Source organism: Synchiropus splendidus, chromosome 3, assembly GCF_027744825.2.
Source record: "Synchiropus splendidus isolate RoL2022-P1 chromosome 3, RoL_Sspl_1.0, whole genome shotgun sequence".
NCBI lineage: Eukaryota > Metazoa > Chordata > Actinopteri > Syngnathiformes > Callionymidae > Synchiropus > Synchiropus splendidus.
This window is the reverse complement of record NC_071336.1, coordinates 9946112-9965955: the sequence shown is the minus strand read 5'-3', so window position 1 is coordinate 9965955 and position 19844 is coordinate 9946112. Positions and strand designations below refer to the sequence as shown.

Below are 19844 nucleotides of genomic sequence, written 5' to 3'. Positions count from 1 at the left end.
ACTACTTCCAACACTCATCCCTGAAGGACAGGAAAAGCCCAACAGTCTCCGAGCCAAACTAGAAGCTGGACAACTAGCCTAGGATCATATGGTGTTAGTAGGCACTGGACATCTTTTCATTGAATTTGGAAATCAGTTGAAAAAGCAAAAAAAAATCATATGACTCTGCCAGCTTTGAAAGCCACATGTGAAAAGTATAAACACTGAAGCAAATCCAACCAAAAATACATAACGTCACATTTCACTTGCATCGGCGCACGACCACATACTGTATGGTTCATGTCCAAACATGACTTTGGACTGTAGACGCTGTGCTGTGGGCCTGAGAGGTAGGTGCACAATGATGGAGAGGAAGTGTGGGCGAGGTTGTGTGGACCCAGGATCCATCCACTATGAATCAAGCGTGTCAAATTACCTGATTGTGTTACATGATTAGCATCTACATAATGAGGGGAGTTCATTAGCTCCCATTAGCATTTGTAAGTGCACTTTTCCGGACGCTGCTGAAAGACAGCGTGTGCATATATATATTCATTAAAATAATAATCACCAGCCTGCAAAGGCAGTGACAGCAAGTAATGGCTGCAAGGGAGGTTGTTTATTTAATCCTGGTGTCAGAGGGGGCAGCAAGCTGATGCAAACCCAGACATATTTTAAAAAAGTGATCTTTTTTTAGTCCATTTTTCTGTTTTCAATTCAATTGAACTACTTTTACCATCAGTACTTTTTTTCCGGTCAGTCATTGCATTACAAAGCACATAGTTTGTAGCCCCATTTTAACTTTTGGAGTGCAGTGAACACTGAACGTGTTCCAATTTTTCCAATGCAATTGCTATTGTCAGTGCATTTTCAACCTAAATGACTGTAAAAAATCTTTTTATTTCCAGTAGAATAACCAAAATGGCATTTGGTGTGAATGTGGGAAAGACATTTGGAGGTTGTTTGGTGTCAGCTTGTGTAGCACTCGCGCACACGACTGCTATCAGTCTAAGGAGAGCAAGGAGGGACACACAAGATCTCCGTCAGATTTGGACAGAAGACATATTAAATTACTGTTCAGCAAGTATATGCAAAGTATGAGTCAAGACAGCAGGGGGGGGGGGGAATCATGTATGTCAACAAATAGTTGAGTTTAAATGTCTTCAGTCAAATCTGGAAATAGTTCGTATACATAATTTATAAATAGTCTAGTTCAAATTTGTTTCATTTGCGTGCATCATTTGGCTTCTCATACCTAAAAGCTAGCAGTGATCGCAACTGATTATTTTCTTTCTAGTCTGCCGGCATTTTCTGTCAGGAGTTGCCACGACAAGTCAACTTCTTCGGCTAGCCAGCGAGAGTACTGAAGAAATGGGACACAGCTCTGAAGGCAGAGGGGCGAAAGCGACACACTAGGGGTGAAACAGACTGGTGCAGCGTGAGGCCACCCTTTGACTCACCTGAACAGCATCATGCCGTTTATTTATTTATTTTTTTTAACACCTAATGTGTTTTCTTCCAAACTCTGGGAAGCTACCAAGGTGAAAATGAGGATTTAGGCTCTCAAATTATGGAAGACATCACTTGAATGGTACTCGAATGTTTGTGTGTCAGTGTCTTTGAGCCTTGAACCTTTGTAAATCAGCCTCTCCCCTGCAATGCCAATGCCTCATCTCCTGCCACACATCATCCCGAATTGCTCTTTCCATCATGCTGAACCACCAGGAAGTCCTTGTTTCTAATAGACCTAAAGGAGGAAAGCGGAGCACTTGGACAGTGTGAAAAAAATAGGCATCATGTTTGTATTTCCTTTCACTCAGAAATGATTTGATCTCAAGTTGAAGAAGTCAGTGTACGCAGCAACTCTGCATGTTTATAAGGGCAAGAGAAAGCTCCGAGGGAATGGCTGAACACACCTGGTTATTTATGGTTGAGCTTATATTGGAGGTCAATGTGTGCGGTGTCTTTGAAATGTAATTATGAGGCAGTTGGTGAAGTGTGGACATGGGGACGAGGATTTATGAGTGACTTGTGTGGATGTCAACCGAGACATTTCATCCGCACCTCGTGCAAACGTGCTTTGCCGTCCGCTCAGGGCCTTGAAGCCGATTAGGAGAAAACCACTGAGTGGCGTTACAACAGTGGAGGCCCCAGTACAAGGAGAGGCCAGTGGGTGTAGTCTGTGTGTGACGGATGGACCAGCTGTCCGGATTAAGGGTCAGTAGCAATGATGATACCCAAACCAAGCTTTCTCAATGTTTTTGTTTCATTTACATTATTGCACTCATCTTATATTTACTGCCATAATTGATGGAACTCCTTATAGGAGGGAGTTGGGGCGAGTCATGCCACAATGTCCTCACATAGAAACCAAACCACAGTCTTGTTTTTGATAAAATCAGCCATTACCTTCGTCTTATCACGCAATAGAGTTCATACATGTTGTGTTAACTTCGTGTGCAACAGTTATTAACAATAAATGGCTTTATGCTCCATCGGCTGGTGTTGCTGCACTGTGGTTGACTTCCATCATCGACATAACCAAGGAGATGCAGGACATCAAAAGTGTCTTGACGAACGTCAGTGAAAGCCTAAAGCAAACTATGAATAAATAAAAGTGTTTTCCTGTCTACCTCGCGTGCCATTCGTGAGCCTCGCATCACTTGCAGATGTAGCCGCACGGCGGCAGATGTATGGTATACATTCGGTGCCTCAGACATCATCAAAGTCAGGCAGTGGGGGAAACATTGGTGCTGTGTTGTGTACATGTTGGGGCCACAGTGACTGTCTGCCATATTGATCGTGCGAAGGAATTCCATACTACTTTCTCAGTTATGAACCTGTGTGGGCACATGCACATTCTGCAGGGCATCCATTAAATAAAGCATACATTTCATCAATTTTTCCAAGTAAACATTAGTTGTGTGCTGTGTGTAATATCTTTTCTATTTAATTCATGTATGTCACTTTGCAATGATTTAATTCATACAATCCTTCCATAAATGAGGCCCTGAACACTCTTAGCAGGTGAAACTGCCCCCTGCTGTACACACTGAACCAAGCGCTGGTGCCGAGACATCCCATCATTAGATTCTTCTTTCTCCATGGTGACAGAATAACGACCGCCTATTGTACTTTTGGTATCAGTCCAGTCTGCTCAGTGCTGGAGACGGCCCGTGATGCATCAAGTACACTGTTACCGCGGCCTACAAATATCTCAACTGTGCTGTATTGAATTGTACCGAATTATACATATCGTAACGTAATGGACAGGCGCCAACCTGGACATATTTACCAGGCCATATCAGTTCGCAAAGTTAATTTCTGTAGATCTACACACTTTATTGAGTCACTAGGAGTGTAAAAATCATAAAACAACATTAGAAAAATGGGGGCTGCAGTGCCACAGAATAGACATGCCAGACATCATGGGGTGATCCCGACTAGCGAAGTACAAAGGTCATCCCTACTATGCAACACGTAATGGATGACACCGTGGTGTTGTATCGGTAATGGGAGATTTCTTCGATCAGGCCTGCTGCCTAAGAGGAAGATAGTGTATTGTTAAGGTTGTGAAAGCAATGGGATGACCTTTGTTTGTTGGCCCTGCCATTCCGACTTCATTCTTCAATTGATTTTTTAAATGCTTCTTTAAACATGTATCACCCAAGAACGTTGGGGTATTAGCACCTTGGCGTTTCATCTCAGCACTACTCAGTGATCCAAACCAGCTGCCCCTTGTGATTTTTGGAGACAGCTGAGTCAGCAGAAGGGTAGCTGCACTGTCATGACATGTATGTGAAACTGATGCACAGAAAGTCTGTGGACCACAAAGTCCTCTCCTGCTTCAATCGTTCCATGGTCATGCTGGTCCTGAGGACTGCTGCTGCAGCAGGACTGAATCCTTGCAGATCAGTTGTTCTTTGCTCTTGAAATCCAGAGACTGGTGTTGACATATCCAAAGGACTTGACTGAGCTCCTGCTGAACCTCTGGGAGTTTGCTTTCAGAGCAAACAGATCTGTAGACACTGCGTTCAACATGAGGCCGCATCACATCTTGCAACATCTTAACTGCCCCAGGACCTACACAAGAATTCTTTTTGTTGACTTTAACACCATCATTCCAGACGTCCTTCTGTCCCAGATGACCTAACTCACTATACCAACCCCAACCTGTCCGTGGATCAGGAGCTTTGTGACCGACAGAGGCCAGCAGATGAAGGAGAGGAAAATGACATCCAGCCCAATGGCCATCAGCATCAGAAGGATGCGTGATCTGCCAAGATCACCAAGCTCTACATTAATCACTCGCTGCTCAAATGGCACTTCAGAAAGTGTCAAACTCCCTTTTAGTATCATCCATGACAGTGACAAGTCTGTGTATAAACTGGAGGTCAAGGCTTTCAGCTGGAGCCAGACTCATTTGGCGCTGCAGAGATGAGAGTGGACTTCAGAAGGAGCCCCTCACATGCAGTGTACCCCTCTTGCATTCCAGAACAACGTGCTGGAGGTCTATAGATTTCTAAGGTGCATCATCTGTCTGGACCTGAAGTGAGCCACCATCACCTCCAAGAGCCAACAAGGAGGATCAAGGGGGTCAAACCAGCCATCCATTTCCGACTGATGTAGGGACAGAGTCAGAAGAAGGCAGGCAACAGTACTGTTTTTTTGGTTGTTCAAAAATGAATAAATAAACCTTTGCACAGACTTTTTACCATTGAAAAAACAAACAAAAAGCAAACGAAACACCTCATGTAGGACTAACAAATCCCATCTAGTCTAATCTAATCAAGAGGAAGTTGTTTCTGTGTAGAGACATATCCTGTCAGCTCAAGCTCTTGGCTTAATTGCAATGTGCAAGTACGCCCCTCTGTCTTTATCATCACAGACCTCTGCTCTGACAAAGGAAAACACAGGTGGAGCTGGGTGAAATCACCAATATCCCACTAGTTTCACCACAGTTCTACACCCCAGTGCGACCCCTCATCTCACTGATGATGTTTGTCTTGCACCTACGGCCTCAGAGGAGCGATCCTGAGTCGCTGTGTCACAGTCAGCAGAGTGTGTGGATCTATGTCATGGCTCCAACAAGGAACTCATGGTTCACATTTGACTTAAGCTCTTGTTGGATTCTGGCATGAAAACGAAAGTTTGCCTCAAATATTACAATTGTGATCTGATCTGCGGAGCACGTTTCTGAAGTGATCTGACAGAACAATTACACTGTTAAAGCACATTCTCAAGCTATTGTTTGTTTTATGTTGCTGCAGACACTCAACGGCAGTGACAAATTATTTGCAGGAAATAACTGTTTCAGATTTTTTTTATGGCAAAACTTCATTAATTCTCATGGCACCTCTGATCTAGTTGAAAAACACTCAGCTGCATCAGCTTTAAACTGCCTCATGTCACCTTACATTTACTTAAATTGTCGCTAAATATCTCTTTACCTACATTTGGTTATGACGATGTCAAGGGAAATAATCAAATCCCTTCGAAGTAATACTTGGTAGTTATGGGTAGATGAGGTATCATGAAACAGTACTACAGTGTTGATGAAAATGTGTTTTTCAGGAGCAACTAGATGGCGCTCTTTGGTTAGCAATTATGTGAAGTTTCGATGACTTAGTTGTTCAAGTCCAAACATTTCACAGAAGAAAAGTGTCATCTGGAGGCCTCTGAAAATCAGGACACTGTGTCATGAAGCCTCATCTACCCATCACTAGTTCTTGACAATAATTGTTCTGACTCAAAAGCAACGTTCATTCACGGCGGGATTAACATAGGTAAGCACCAAATCTGCATAAGAGCCGTCCGAGTTTTGTACCTTTGTCTGGTGCAAACACATAGAAACTGCGTGTCTGTATTGGCATCATTTCCTTCTCTGTCAGACCGATACCCTCTTACCTTCTTTGTCAATATTTTCATTATAACCTGCAAATGTGGTAATCACACCCGGAAGTCACCGACGATCGCAGGCGGCTAGAAAAGATAGAGCAGGATGCACCGCTAATGTTCTACAATCAGCAGATAGGATGAGCATGCTTCGCCTGCAACCAGACAAATAAGCAGACGGTCGCCCCATTGCCTTCACCAGTCATTGTGACGGGGCCCAAAAATGGGAAATCATTTTTCCATTTATTTTTTAATCATTTTCTCAATTTCCCTCCCCCAAACGTTCATACAGAAAGTAATTTAATCTCTGAGCCACTTCAAACGCTGCATTTTCATGCACTTGCCCATGTCTGGCCAAATAACCTACATAGCACGTCTGTACCGCTTGACGCTCACACTGCTCATTGTCCTTCAAAAGGACGGAAGGTGTCTCAGGGAAATTTGTCTCCTGGTCCTGGCACTTTAAAGAGCAGCACATGTGCCGTAATAGAAATAGTCTCTTGACAGCTACTGGTTGATGAGGTTTCATGAAACACCGTTCTCATTTTCACTGCTCAGTGGATGGCAATCTTGGGTTAGGAATCATGTGAAGTTTCAATGAAATGGAAAAATAACTGTTGGCCTTCGAAACTCAGGACACAATATGGGCAACTTTGCAAAACGGTGGTTTTGTATTAGGGCTCTGTCCATTTGTTTCATGACTTGCAATAACTACAAAACACTCTCTTTGGTCAACCACAAACATTAGACTGTCTTCTATTCTTCCCACCATGGGAATTCATTGCATAGGATGTGACTGCTTTTCAGAATATAGATCTAAGTATCAGTTGAGCTTTAGTGACATTGTTTTAGTTTATATAATTTAGTAGGACGCTTTCTCTGCTTAGTATGATTTTTGACTGTGTTTGTTCGAATATGCTTCGTGGGTTTGGTTTGTCTTCATTCTGTGATCTATTTTTTCCATTTCTTTTTGTCCTCACATCAGAGCCTCCTCACACCTTTGCCTGCACTTAGCCCGAATTATGATTATTACAGTGATTATATCGAAGGCCATGCCAATTTTGGACTGAAGATGAGAGAGATTCAAAACAGTCTGCCGGCCTTTTAATTCAAATTAGAGATTGTTTTAAGAAAAAAAAATATCTTTCAGGGCTAACAAAGAACAGTCGATATAATTGCTGCAGAGTTTGTACTGTGTTTTTGGTTAATAGCAAAGTTTCGACTATTTAGATTATTTTTTTAATAATTAATCTACAGTATTGACTTTATTTCAAGGAACACAGGGCCAAACAACCAACCAAGCCTTTTTGAATGCAAACAGTTTTGATAGAAATCAATAATAATAGCGCCTACAACACACTCACACACATTTTGATCCAGGCTTCACAAAGACATGTATGGATGAGTTTTCATTGCAGATAAAGTGGTGCCACTTATAGGTTATTAATCATGCTTTCACTACTATTTTGTGACTCGAATGTGTCAATTACGATGGTGCATTTGAGGTCAGGAAGTTTAAAAAAGAGTTCTGACCTGCTGTGTCGTGAACTCATATAAGTAACTGAGATAACTCATGTGACTGTATTTGTAAATGTTATGGTTTGGGAGCAACTATTTAATATTTGATTATTGTATAATGCCGTCAGCAAAATGTAACATTAACCTCCAGTTCATGATGAGACTTATTATGGTCGATGATCTTGGGTTTGGGCTAGGGTTTGGGTGAGGACCTTCATGAAGCATCTTTTGAACATGCTTTTACAAATGAAACAAAAAAAAAAACTGAACCCTGTGACATGTTTTACTTCATTAAAAGATGGAAAAAGACAAAGATTTTTGGTTAGGACAAGGATGAAAATGACCTCATCTTTTGGATGCGCTGACCCAACAGGCAGAAATATGTTTGTGATCATCTGCATCCAACGTTGTGGATATTTTTTATTAATTTTCCAAGACATCTGGAAAAAATCCACAGCTGCTGTGCGATAAATTGGCATATGTAGTCAGGTGAGAAAGACAAGGAGTGTTGAGGTGGCAGAGAACACAAGTGATAATTTGTACTTGTACTTGACAACAAATTTGCACACAAAGCAAAATAAGTCATTATGCCATGTGCAGAGTTGTTAATGATCTACAGTGTATCAGGCAGTGATTTTGGTTTTAAATGAACAACTTGAACCTCAATAAAATAAACAATAGGCTCTTGAATAAGCTATACAAGTGTGTCGTCATCATCATCTTACTGTAACATCATGTGTTATTGTAAATTCCCTACAATGGTGCCGGAGCATACTTCATGCATATAAAGAGAGCTGGACCTCCACCTTGTGGCATCACTGTCCGCCCAAGTGAGCTGGGTATTGAAGAACAGATGTCAGACTAGTAACCTTGGTTACCAGTCGTGCCTGGCATATTCCCAACTGCTCAGCCTGGCATGACATCGCTGCAGCCAGCCATAGGACTGGAACAGCTTTCAGATGCCCGGCACAAACTGCCATTTTGTGCACACCTCCCTCTGCACCAGCAGCCAGATGCTGAACAAATCCCCGGTATGACCACGGCAGCTGTACAGCCCATTGCTGTGGTGTTGGCTAATGATGCCAGCATATGCAGCAAAGCTTTTCACAGCTGAGAGGGGCCACATAATGCTGCGGCGTACATAATTTCGCTGGCTGTGCGGCCGTCCTTTGCCAAGCGTTTCCTTTTATCATATATATTCTGATCAATGAGTGATATGAAGCACTGCTGTGCAGGTTGCTGACATAAGCAGCAGCAAATATCATTAGGGAGTGCCTCGGTAAATACCTTGTGAGTAGGACTTTACACTTAAAAGCTTTTGGAGTACAGAAATTTAAGAGTAGAGCAGTGATTCTGCTCTGCTACAACAATAAAACATCTGCATGAATATCAGCGGGGAAATGGGAGTCACATATGAAGCCATAGAAAAAAAGAAGTTAACCTATTTGTGTACTCCGGTGAATAGAAATCAATCAACATTACAGTATAATAAATAAGAGGTGAAGAATCAATGTCAGCTCATCTTTCTTCATTCAACAAATGATGAAAGCCAAAAATAAGGCAAGAGATAGTTGACCCTTTTAGTGTGTGGGCAACTAAAACAGACATAGCAGACACGATAAACACACAATATCATTTTATTCCTGAGGTGAGGTACTTCAGAACAGCAGTTTATTTACCTGGGAAACGGTCCAGATATTCCAGCCAAATGATATGAGGTCCCGCATTATGATTATTTCAGGGGTTTTCAAACTGGATCCTCATGAGGCACTATAATTTTAATGAAACACCTGTGCAGCTGCAAATAGTCATGTCTCACTCTGCCTCAGTTTACACTGACTGGCACTGTCCTGGCACTGACCACACTCCCTTCATTGTGATTGATCTTATTTAACTTTAACCCCACACAGCCATGCTAAAGCACTCAAGAGCCCAAATAACGGCCCAAATATGTATATAAGTTGTGCCTCACAAAGGGCCATTTGACTTAGCAATTCAGTCATACTGCAACGATTTAATACGGGAGACCCACATGCAGCAGGCAGGGGACGAATGTACGAAAGAATATTAAAACACATTTTAATATTAAAGCAAACAGCATTAAACTCGGCTTCTCCACAAGAAGGCGACAAAGTAACAAAAAGAACCAAAATACTTATGATGGTAAAAACAGAAACGAAAACTCGACCTCTACACAAGAGGGAGAGAAAATAAATAAACAATAATAAACAATTCAGGAAAATTTTTAAAAAAAAGCATCCAAAAGCACAAACGGAAAGAAAAACCAGTGTCCAAGGCACCGTAACAAGTCCACAGAATTTGAGGGGAGAGGAACAACGAATAACAGACACACTGAAAAACAAAGGAGATCAATCACAAAAACTCACAAAAAAACAACAAACTGATGCCGGTTGTCATCGGGAAGGCGTTCAAATAGTGAGTTGGTGATTAGTGGATTGAGGACAGGTGTGTGTGTCTGTGGAGCAGTTGTGGCGGGAACAGAAAGAGCCCCAATCCTTTAAGACAGGAAGAGAAGAAAGCGGGAGCAGGAAGTGGCCCAAAACAATAAGACAAAATGGAGGGGGCTCCTAGGGGAACCTCAGACCTAAAGTTGCTCTAACTTGCACCAGATCCGATCTCTTTCCGGAACATGGATGAGGCCCACATGTCATGACTTCACTCAGTAGCATGACACAGCAAGACCAGTGACTCATTAAATGAATCCATTGTCCAGAGAAAAGGTCTCTCATGGAGTCGAGTTAAGGAACTGTAGGCGTTTTGTTTACATTTGCACAGCAAAAAAAAAATGCAATGCAACATTGCATAAGTGCAACGCAGACTTATGGTGTGACTTAGGTTTAAGTTTGAACCTGACCTGGTAACTTAAAGAGGTGCTGCAGATATGTAAGCGTCTCTGTGGATTATGATTCTACAGCTCTCTAAGGAATCAATTCTCAGTGATGGTATAATCTTGGTAATGGTAAAATGCGTTGCAATACTTCCTAACTGGTTATGAAAGTGCGTTGAATTGTTTCCCTCCTGGTTCAGAGCAGTTAGGCCAACATGGTCACGATTACATTGCTCCAATTCAGGTTCATTCACAGGTCTAATTCTCGTGTTAGGCTTCGGGTTGTCATCATTTGTGAGAAGTTACTTCAGTATGTTTTGTTGATTGTTGTTTTCTACAACGATAGCTTGGTACCGTCATTGGCCAACTGCAGGCTTACAGTGGCAGATGTCTGTAGGGAACAACTCACACCGTGGAATGCTTTCAGGAAAATCATATTGGGGTGTGTTACCTGAAATGAGTCGACTTTTCGCAGGCAATCCTCATCCATCACTGTCCCTTCTTGCGTATTCACATCTCCCACTTATCTCTCCAGCTCTCTCTTGCATTCCAACTCTCCACAGTCCTGCTTACGTCCTGTAAAATCCCCCCATCTGTCGAATCATCCAGTCGTCTCTGTGTGCTCAGCTGTGAACAGGTACTCACTTCAGTTGCACAGAGTAATGAATGGAATTGGTGATGAGCAGATAGGTGGGTGTGGATGTTATTGGAACGGTTTGTTATTATGGAAGTAAATAAGATTCAGAGAAATCTTAATAAAGTGTCACATAGCAGGAAGGATTCGGATGTTGGTGACTGGAGTGGAGACAGAATGTGGGAGGATAAAAAGCTGAGTGGTGGTAAGAGGGTAGGAGGGAGTCTGAAAGATGGGGGGAATGCAAAAGCATACAGGAGAACGACAACTTGGATAAGGATGTATCTTACACACACACCCGCTCACTCATCAACCACAGTGTAAATTGAACGACAGAAAGAAATAGATGGGAAGAGTGAGGGAAGAGAGGAAATGTCCCTGAAATTACGGTGGTTGCCAAAAAGTGGCAAATCAAATGGCACTTGGCACAGTGGGTCTTCACTCCACACAGCTGGTGGAGGAGGGAGAGAATGGGATCTGACAGCAGGGAGGAAAGATGGGAAGGGAGGAACTTAGTGTCACAGAAAAGGCTGTCGGGAAGAAAACTAATCGGGAATGTTGACACTGTTATGCTAGAAAGAGCACAGGGTAGATGCTACTTAACAATAGCGTAGCGGTAAATCGCTTGTTTTAAGGGGCCCTAACCTGCTCACTTCAGGGGCTTTTAAAATGATACTGCACCCCAGTGGAGAGAACTCATATAAACTGAGTTCTGAATGAATCTTTTTTTCATACATTACAAACATTACAAAAAATGACTACTTTGTAACTGCAACACTTGACATCTTAATTGATGCATTGCATACAATTCTGTCAATACTTCTTCTAATGTAATACAGAGATTGTAAAGGAGCAGAGTGAAGAATTCTTCTTATCACGTTTTCCAAAAATGTCTATTTACAGGACAAAATAGATGCCCTCAATGTTCCCTGACCTTAGACGAGTTGACTCTCTCGTCTTTGTGCAGCCACTCAATCGCTCACACAGCGCTATTTTGTTAGCATTAAGCATTGCTAGTGCTTTCAATAGTAACACGAACTGTTGCGCGTATAAATTATCTACCTTCAATTGGTCAACATTCCTGTTAGCTCACACATTCTCATGTATAAGACGTCATATATTTACCATCATCAGGTGGATTTTGCCTTCCATAGCAACACAGGAACCTTTTCTGCAGCACTACGCTTTCAATTGGTTTCCACGTTTCTCCTCCCGTAGGCATCTCCTGACACTAGGCAGCGTGTCACTGTGCTGTCCAATCTATTGGTGAATTACTGCAAACTTTGAAGTGTTTGAGTGGAGCTCATAGGCGCACAACATACTATATATGTGGAGCAACATCAGTCCTCATTCATCTGTCAACTATTGTCCTGCACAGTACATTTGGTTTGTGTTTTTAATGGAACATCACTGAAGAGTCTCATTGACAATGGAGTTGTCAAGAAGCTTGCTTTTGTTTTGTTTTATTTTGATGCAATATGATCTTTTAAACCCCCCCTCAGTGCGTCTTGTACTGTTAAAAAACAAAAGGCCACATGCTAGTTCCGCAAACATAAGGTGTTGCTTTTTAGCACTGTCTGATGAATGGATCACTTTTCCCACAGGCAGATCCTTGATGCAGTAGTGCCTGCATGTTCACCATCACACCTCACGAGTCTTTCGACAGGCAATGACAACCAAAAAGGTCTTGATTTGAGTGGCAAACTTCAAGTTCTACTTTGATCAAACAAGTAATGTGCTGTTCACAGAAGGGAGATGAGCTCTGTCATCAAGTTTTTTTTGTTTGGATTTATAGTTTGTGAAGGTGACGAAAATTATGGTGGTGTGATCCTTACAACTGTATTGTCTTATGTACATATTATTAAATATTTATATGATCTTATGTGAAACAAGTGGGCTCCATTTGTTTATTCAAATTCTATTTGAACTAGGATTAAGCTTGAATTTTATATGAGTAAAATCTGCTCAAAGACTGACGTGCAACGCAGGATCACAGCCTTTACAAAGCACTTTAAATGTAGAGTATTGAAAAAGTGAAGCCAACCATGATGTTTTATAACTGAGTGTCCCAGACATATCTTCACACTCCCCTGTAAACATCTGTGAACCCCTTTAAGTATGTAATTTCCATGTGGCGGTGACGACAGAGAGCGACTGATTAGAACCTAAGGTTTTGCTGTCAGATAACATTTGGATCCAATTTTGCTGTATTGTGCAGAAGCCTGATGGTGAGGAGTGGCAGAGAGGAGACAGGTTGGTGAAATATTAATGAGAAAAGAATGACGGGGAACACGGAGAGAGAGGAGAGCGATTGAAATGTCTTCGGTGTTATTAATACTTGGTTTGCTTGTTGAGGGAACTGAGTGGGAGTGACGGAGCAGAAATGATGGACACTTTTACCCATATTTGTCATCGAAACTCTCATGAGAACCAGCCCAGATGTTCCCTACCTTTTCTAAGAATTGCACTCCGTTTTGTGGTTCACTGTCATATTGCAGTTATTTTTATTGTTGAACTATTTGCTGTTCTTGCACATGCACATGTGTGAAACTGTTTACTGTTTGTCCGTTTACACTGAAATGAGATGACATCACACAGAACATGATGCTCGTCTTTGGTAACAACTGAAGAGGTGTTTTTGTGAGAGGGTGAAATGAAACTCTCACATTGGACCATCATTGCTCTGTGGTCACTATTTTCCATACTATTTTCTATACCTCCTCTTCAAGCCACAAAACAACCCCTAGCTATTACTGCTGAACAAGGTGCAGCTCCTTGACTTGTTGTCACTCTGAGTGAGAAATGGTGAAAAAAAAAAGTTTGCAGATAGATCCAATGGAGGGAGAACAAAGGTCAATAAACTACCTTTGTTGTCTCACTTCAGGTGGAGCCACAGCTAATTTTTTTTTTCCTGGTCAAAAGTAATGCAAACACTGTAAACATTTTTTCTCATGAGAAATTGAGCGGTGAGTCAGGACAAGTCACAATTTTTGAAACGCCATTGCTGACTGAGCTAACCTAATATTCCTGACATGTAATCCCCGCGTGGTGAGCTGACTGCCATGCTGCTAGCTCCAGATGACCATTTCAATAGGATTTGTCGGCGCTTCATCTTCAATTATCCTGCTGGAATGTGATATTAAAGAAGCCCTAATGATGTTGACTGATGTTTTCCTGGGGAACCATCATTCTCAATAAAGTCCAACGCTGCTCGATTAAACAGTGTGGAGGTTGACACTGTATTTCTTCATTGCAATTTAACAAATAAGAGGAAACAGGGCACGGTAGGGATCCCTATAGGGAATTATCCCCCATTAGAAAAGAGAAAAAAAGAAGAAAGAGAGAGAAACCCCAAGTGAACAAACTGTGCAGACACAGATGCCGACAGCTCCATGTGTGAGCTTTCAAAACAAACACCGCCAGGCCGGTCTTTGTTGTCTGGATGTTTCCATGCTTGTTTTTCTGAGGCTGTTTAATTGTAATTTTTTGCTGAGGACATGAAAGTCAATTCAGTCACTGCTGTTTATTTGGTAAATGCCGGCAGTTTGCAACTTGAAAAGTGGCAAGTGCAAAGAGTCAAAAACCAAGAACATTCAGCCAGTATTTCCCCAATGAGGGAGTTTACAAGAGCAACATGAACATTTACCGCCCAAGACTCAAGAAATATGACGGGTCACCGGCAATAACTTCTCCCAGTGGTCGCGTCGAAGTGCAGCAATCATATTGAGGCATGACCATTTAGTTTGGATGGAGAAAAACATAAATTCTGACATATTTTTTAAAGGATCACAATGTTCCAATATTAATATATGTATATATATATATATATATATATATATATATATATATATATATATATATATATATATATATATATATATATATATATATATATTGCTGTTCCTGGAGGTTGAACTTGAATTTTGGGGAAGAAGTTAAATTCTATGAATGCTGCACAAAATCCAGGATAAAAAAAAAAAAAAATCCAGTATAATGTATTTATAAAAACTAAAATATTTGATGCAACATGTATGTATTGTATATCAATACATTAAAATTTTTTTCAACCAAAATTTTAGCCCTCAAATATGGTTTTGATTTTTTTTTTAATCATCTGTCGTGTTCATCTCCACCACCATGATGTGTTTTGTGTTATCTGTTTGTTTCGATGTTTCCACTTTGTTTACTTCATGCTAGACTGTATGCGGTGGCATCCCTGTACTGCACTGGAACGCTCTGAAGTATTCTAACTGTATCGGGTCCATGCAGGACGCTGACATCTGTGCAAGAAAGAGTGAAAACAGTCTACTTCAGTTTGTCATTAGGAGTGAATGTGAGCAGTTTTCTTCCACTGTGTGTGGCCTGAAGTGTACTGCAAGCTTGTCGAGGGTGAACTCAGTCTTTTGCTAATGGCCACTGCGATTTAATCGGTGACATTGCATCCCTGTCTTTCCTGTGCAAGTGCTCGATAATGTATTTATTAGTTCGAGTCGTCATTTCTTATACTGCTGAATGCCCCTGCAGAGTAGTTCCAACAATAAAAATGTCATTGATTTTCCCATGTCATATCCCTCACATTTAGAGCACGACTCACTGCGGCCATGTTATGAAGTGTTACTGTGCTGTGCTCATGAGCAGGCTGACAACATGTTTAAAGAACAGCACAAGACTACTTGGGCAGGAGCGAAAAACAAATAACTTTCACTTGAAAAAAGGCACTCAACAGTCGGTATGAATATACTTGACTGGCCCCAGGAAGCGCACACACACTTCAAAAACACCCCCACTAACTTGCACAGTCCACTTCACCACACTGTGTGTGTCTGTCTGTGTGTGTTTGGTCTCACTGAAGCAGCAATATTCCTCTAAGCCCACAGATACTCACAGAGAGGCGGCACATGAGTGGGACAGATACAGCCCGATGTCTAATTAACTCACTGCCTTCAGAGGACGTGTGTGTCCTTAAATCCCAGGCAAATGATGACCACTGGGGAAGGGAGGGAGGGAGGTGCAAGGAGATGGAGTGGAAGTAACAGGCTGCAGTGATTCAGGAGGGAGAAAAGGTTTTCAGGCATAAAAAGTGCCACAGTAGTTAAAACAAAGAACAGCTATGGCTTTAAGAGGTTGCTATCAATTTATATGAACTACATTAGGATCATATGACGGGGTGGGTGGCTCAGAGGGATCATTCAATCAATGGAGCGCTCACTTTTTTGACATTGAATTAAATGAACCATCAGGTGTGTGAATTCTTGTGAATTCCTCACGTCGCAAATTGCCGTACGCATGTCCATGTATGGCAGCTCGGAGTGTTTTGCAACATGCAGTCATGAGAAAACTTTTGAATTTGGTTCAATATTTTTAAGGTATTTCACCACAAGCAGGCTTTTGTTCCAACCAGTCAGACACACATGGTTCAACCAATGAGCTCATACATGAAACAAGCAGCACCAGACTGACAATGAACTGGATACAGCTGTCAGACACCTGAGGGGTGAAGCTGTGCTAGTTGGGTTGGAGCAGAAATCTGCACCATCCAGACCCTTTGAAGACCAGGCTGGTTACCCCTGTGGTTAGACTGTGGTTAACACTTGCTTGTTCTGGTTTGAGAGTGAGTCTGAAGCCTCTAAGCTAATAAATCTTCTGTGGGGAGCAGGCTGACGGACATCCTGATCCGTTGCAGGGTACAAAGAAACACATTAACATTCTCATGTGCATCTTCTGATGAATTTAGAGTCTATTTTAAACTTCATGCTTTTTGAATAATGGGACCGAACCAACACAAGCAGAGGAAGAATGTATGAACTCGGACTAAATCCAGCACCAACCACTACTGCTGCATCTTTAACAGAGTGTAAAAACAGAGTGAAATCCTGCGGATCCTAATAACTTTGTCAAAACTATGGACACATGCCAACTATGAAACCATGAAAACAAAAACCTGAAGCTGAAAAATTAAAAAAAAAAAAAAAAAAAAAAGGAAAACAAAAACTCCTTCACACAGGCTGATCGGCTCAAACCTCTCCAATTCCCACCAGCACCGGTAAACAAAAAGTCTTGCTGGAAGACTCACAGGAAGACAGCATCAGGTGAACGACACTCACAATGCAAACACCTGATGGGTATTTATCTGTGGTACATCAAGGCCTCTGTGAAGACATGTGTGGAGCATTCTCCTCGCACAGTGACGAGGGGAGGGAGGTGAGGTAAAATAGGTTGGAAGGAAACCCAGACGTCAGAGGGAAACAAGAAGCGTGGGGCGGACACATTTCAAATCTTTAATTAGACCAGGGGCGGACTTAGCACGGCACGGGCCGGGCCTGATGGGCCCAGTATGAAGGGAAAGTCACTTTCAAGCTCCGCTAATATGATGATGCCCTCCAAGGACTGAGCAGGGGGTAGATGGGTTGTTGCTCTTATATATTTATTTATCATCTGAGACGTTCATCGCTCACCTAAAAAAGTTTCCCTCTCTTTCTACCTGTTCCAAGGTTGACTCCAAAGAGTCGAATTCATCATCAAAGTTGAACATGACACACACACACACACACACGTGCACCAGAGGCCTTTTGCTGAGCCTGGTGTCTTATCACCCTGGTGCGACTAAGCAGCCTGTTCACTGGGATGTGAAATTGAAATGCAGCCTTGGTTATTAGACAAACACACCATCAGCCGCACTGCTAGTTCACTGTCAATAGCCGCTGTACCGTCAACTAACAACATAACTCTTTGTTGATTAGCAAGCACTGAGCACATTTGTGTTAGTAAGTGATGATGCATGTAGTGTTTTCATGACATCCGTCAGCTGCTCCAGAACAGCAGTTTGCCACCTGAAGATCTTGAAATTCCACTCATCCACCGCTGTAGTGGCACCTGGTTTATCCAAAGGAAATGACAAGTGACTGTTTGTTTTAGTAAAAATAAAAACAATGGTAACATCCCTCTCGATCTTCTGTGCCAATCCTGGCCTTAGTTATATAGTCATACTCTCCAAAGTATCGCAACTAAACACAGCTTTCATGGAAAATACTTTGAAAAGCTGATGTATGAAGTCCATGCTTTAAGTGAATCGCCTCTCAGTCTGTTGCCTCAGCGCTTCCCATCCACTCAGATGTATTCCTCACTTACAACACTTCAACAGGATGGATCAGCATTTTGGTAAAGGGGTTTCACATCTGCCTGAGAGTTGATCACTTAAACTTTTACTGCGAAATGTCAGAGTGAACATCGATCGTGTCTGGAGGTGTAGAAAAAAAAAAGTAGTCTCTGAGCTAGCAATATTGGATTCTGCTTGATTTGAACATTCTATGAGTCAAAGTTTGACTGGCTGCTGAAAAACAGATTTTCCAACTAACTACGAGAAGAAGAAGAATCCACTCTGGTCGGCAGTTCAGTTCCCTCGCTTCACATTCAAAATACTGTAAATAGAGGACGTGATAACTCACGTTTGATTATTTTACTTGAGAATGCTCAAATTTTAGTTGCAGTGCAAAGATCTGGGAGGAAGAGCTCCAGTGATGAATGAACTTGTTGCTGCATAAAGAGCACACACACATTTTTTACTACTTTTTTTTAACCTAAAATTGCCACCCATTCGTGTAATCTCATCTCCTTCATCCTGGATGTGTTATAGCATCACATTGTATGATGTGATAGAAAAGTAGGAAATTGTGTATGTACGGTTTACAGTCTGTGTGCATCTTGGGACCAACGTGCATCTTTTCCTATCCAATCCATTTCCCCGACAAAAGTGCTCCATAATTTGGTGCTGTTTCAGGTGTCCACACAAACTACTGAAAACCAAAACGAAACCAAATGCCGTACACATGCCAAGCCTTGTAACATTGTCGCAACAAACCAACAAGAAGTTCTGTGTCAGACAGTCCAAACATTCAGTCTTTGAACAACCCCATTGAAAACATGATCATCATCGCCCAATCTCTGTGGTATTTTAACCCTGAAATGCAACCTATGTGTAGACATGGCCATGTATTATGTATAACAACGTAAACAGAAATGGTACTCAAGTAAGTTTTATGAAGAGCACATTTCACCATAGAGCGCCAAAATACCTCTTTGTGTAGGATAGTAACGTAATACATGACCATGTAGTATTCTGAATACAGATTATGAGTGACTGTATTTACAGTTTTCATTGGTGATAGTTGGAATACAGTTGCATTGTTCAAACTAATAGATTACTCTGCGGTGCTACCAAGACGGCAGCTAAAGCTGTTCATGCGTGAATGACTTATTCGTGTTGCTTTGTGGCACAATGAGCTTGGCAATACAGAGCCAGCAGTGGCGGAACGCAGGTATGAATGTGTTTCTAGTGCAAAAATACCGTCATCACCTCAAACTTAAGGAGGAAAGAGACAGGTGAAATCTGACAGTTTCTGTTTGGCATCAACCGAGCTGCTATCAGGTTAAAGACTTCACATTCAACCCGAAGAAGCACCTCAAAGTAAAAAAAAACAAACTACAACTAACCAATCCAGATGTGCTTAAATTACCTTTTGATCTAGTACCTGCACTACGGTCACCAAATACATTTGATAAGATTGACAAGTATGACAAGTCAGCAACTCCCTGTGCGTTAAATAAAAGGATACAGTTGAAATTAGATCCATTGTTTTGGTGTCATAAAATAGTAGCAGTGTACTTGATAAATAGAATACAATGTATCAGATGATATAAACATTCTTCCATTCAGTTTGTTGTAAAATGTGACATGAAATTGATAACTTTAACTCCACATTTCATGACAGAAAAACACTTAGAACAGTACAACCACCTGCACTGGACTGAGCACTAAGAAAGAGGTTACATGGAGAAACGGTGTGTTTTTGAGAAGCAGCACTGCAGTTGCGTCAGTCATCTATTTTATTTGGAGAGTTAATTCTTGAACGTTTTACACAGACACCTTGCAGCATGTTTTTATTTGGTGGTTAAAAAAAAGGCCTATGAATT

The 19844-nt window shown here is 41.6% G+C and overlaps 1 protein-coding gene across 16 annotated transcripts in view; it reads left to right on the top strand.

Annotated features, from left to right (window-relative positions):
* nrxn2b (neurexin 2b) overlaps positions 1–19844 on the top strand; it is a 633241-nt gene that overhangs the window by 240388 nt on the left and 373009 nt on the right. Inside the window, exon 1 of one of the 16 annotated variants that reach the window (XM_053860773.1) lies at positions 15417–16114. The exons of the other annotated variants lie outside the window; for them this stretch is intronic. The gene's annotated coding sequence lies outside the window, so the exon portion shown is untranslated. Of the gene's footprint in view, positions 1–15416; positions 16115–19844 lie in introns of those variants that run through there. 16 annotated transcript variants of the gene reach the window in all.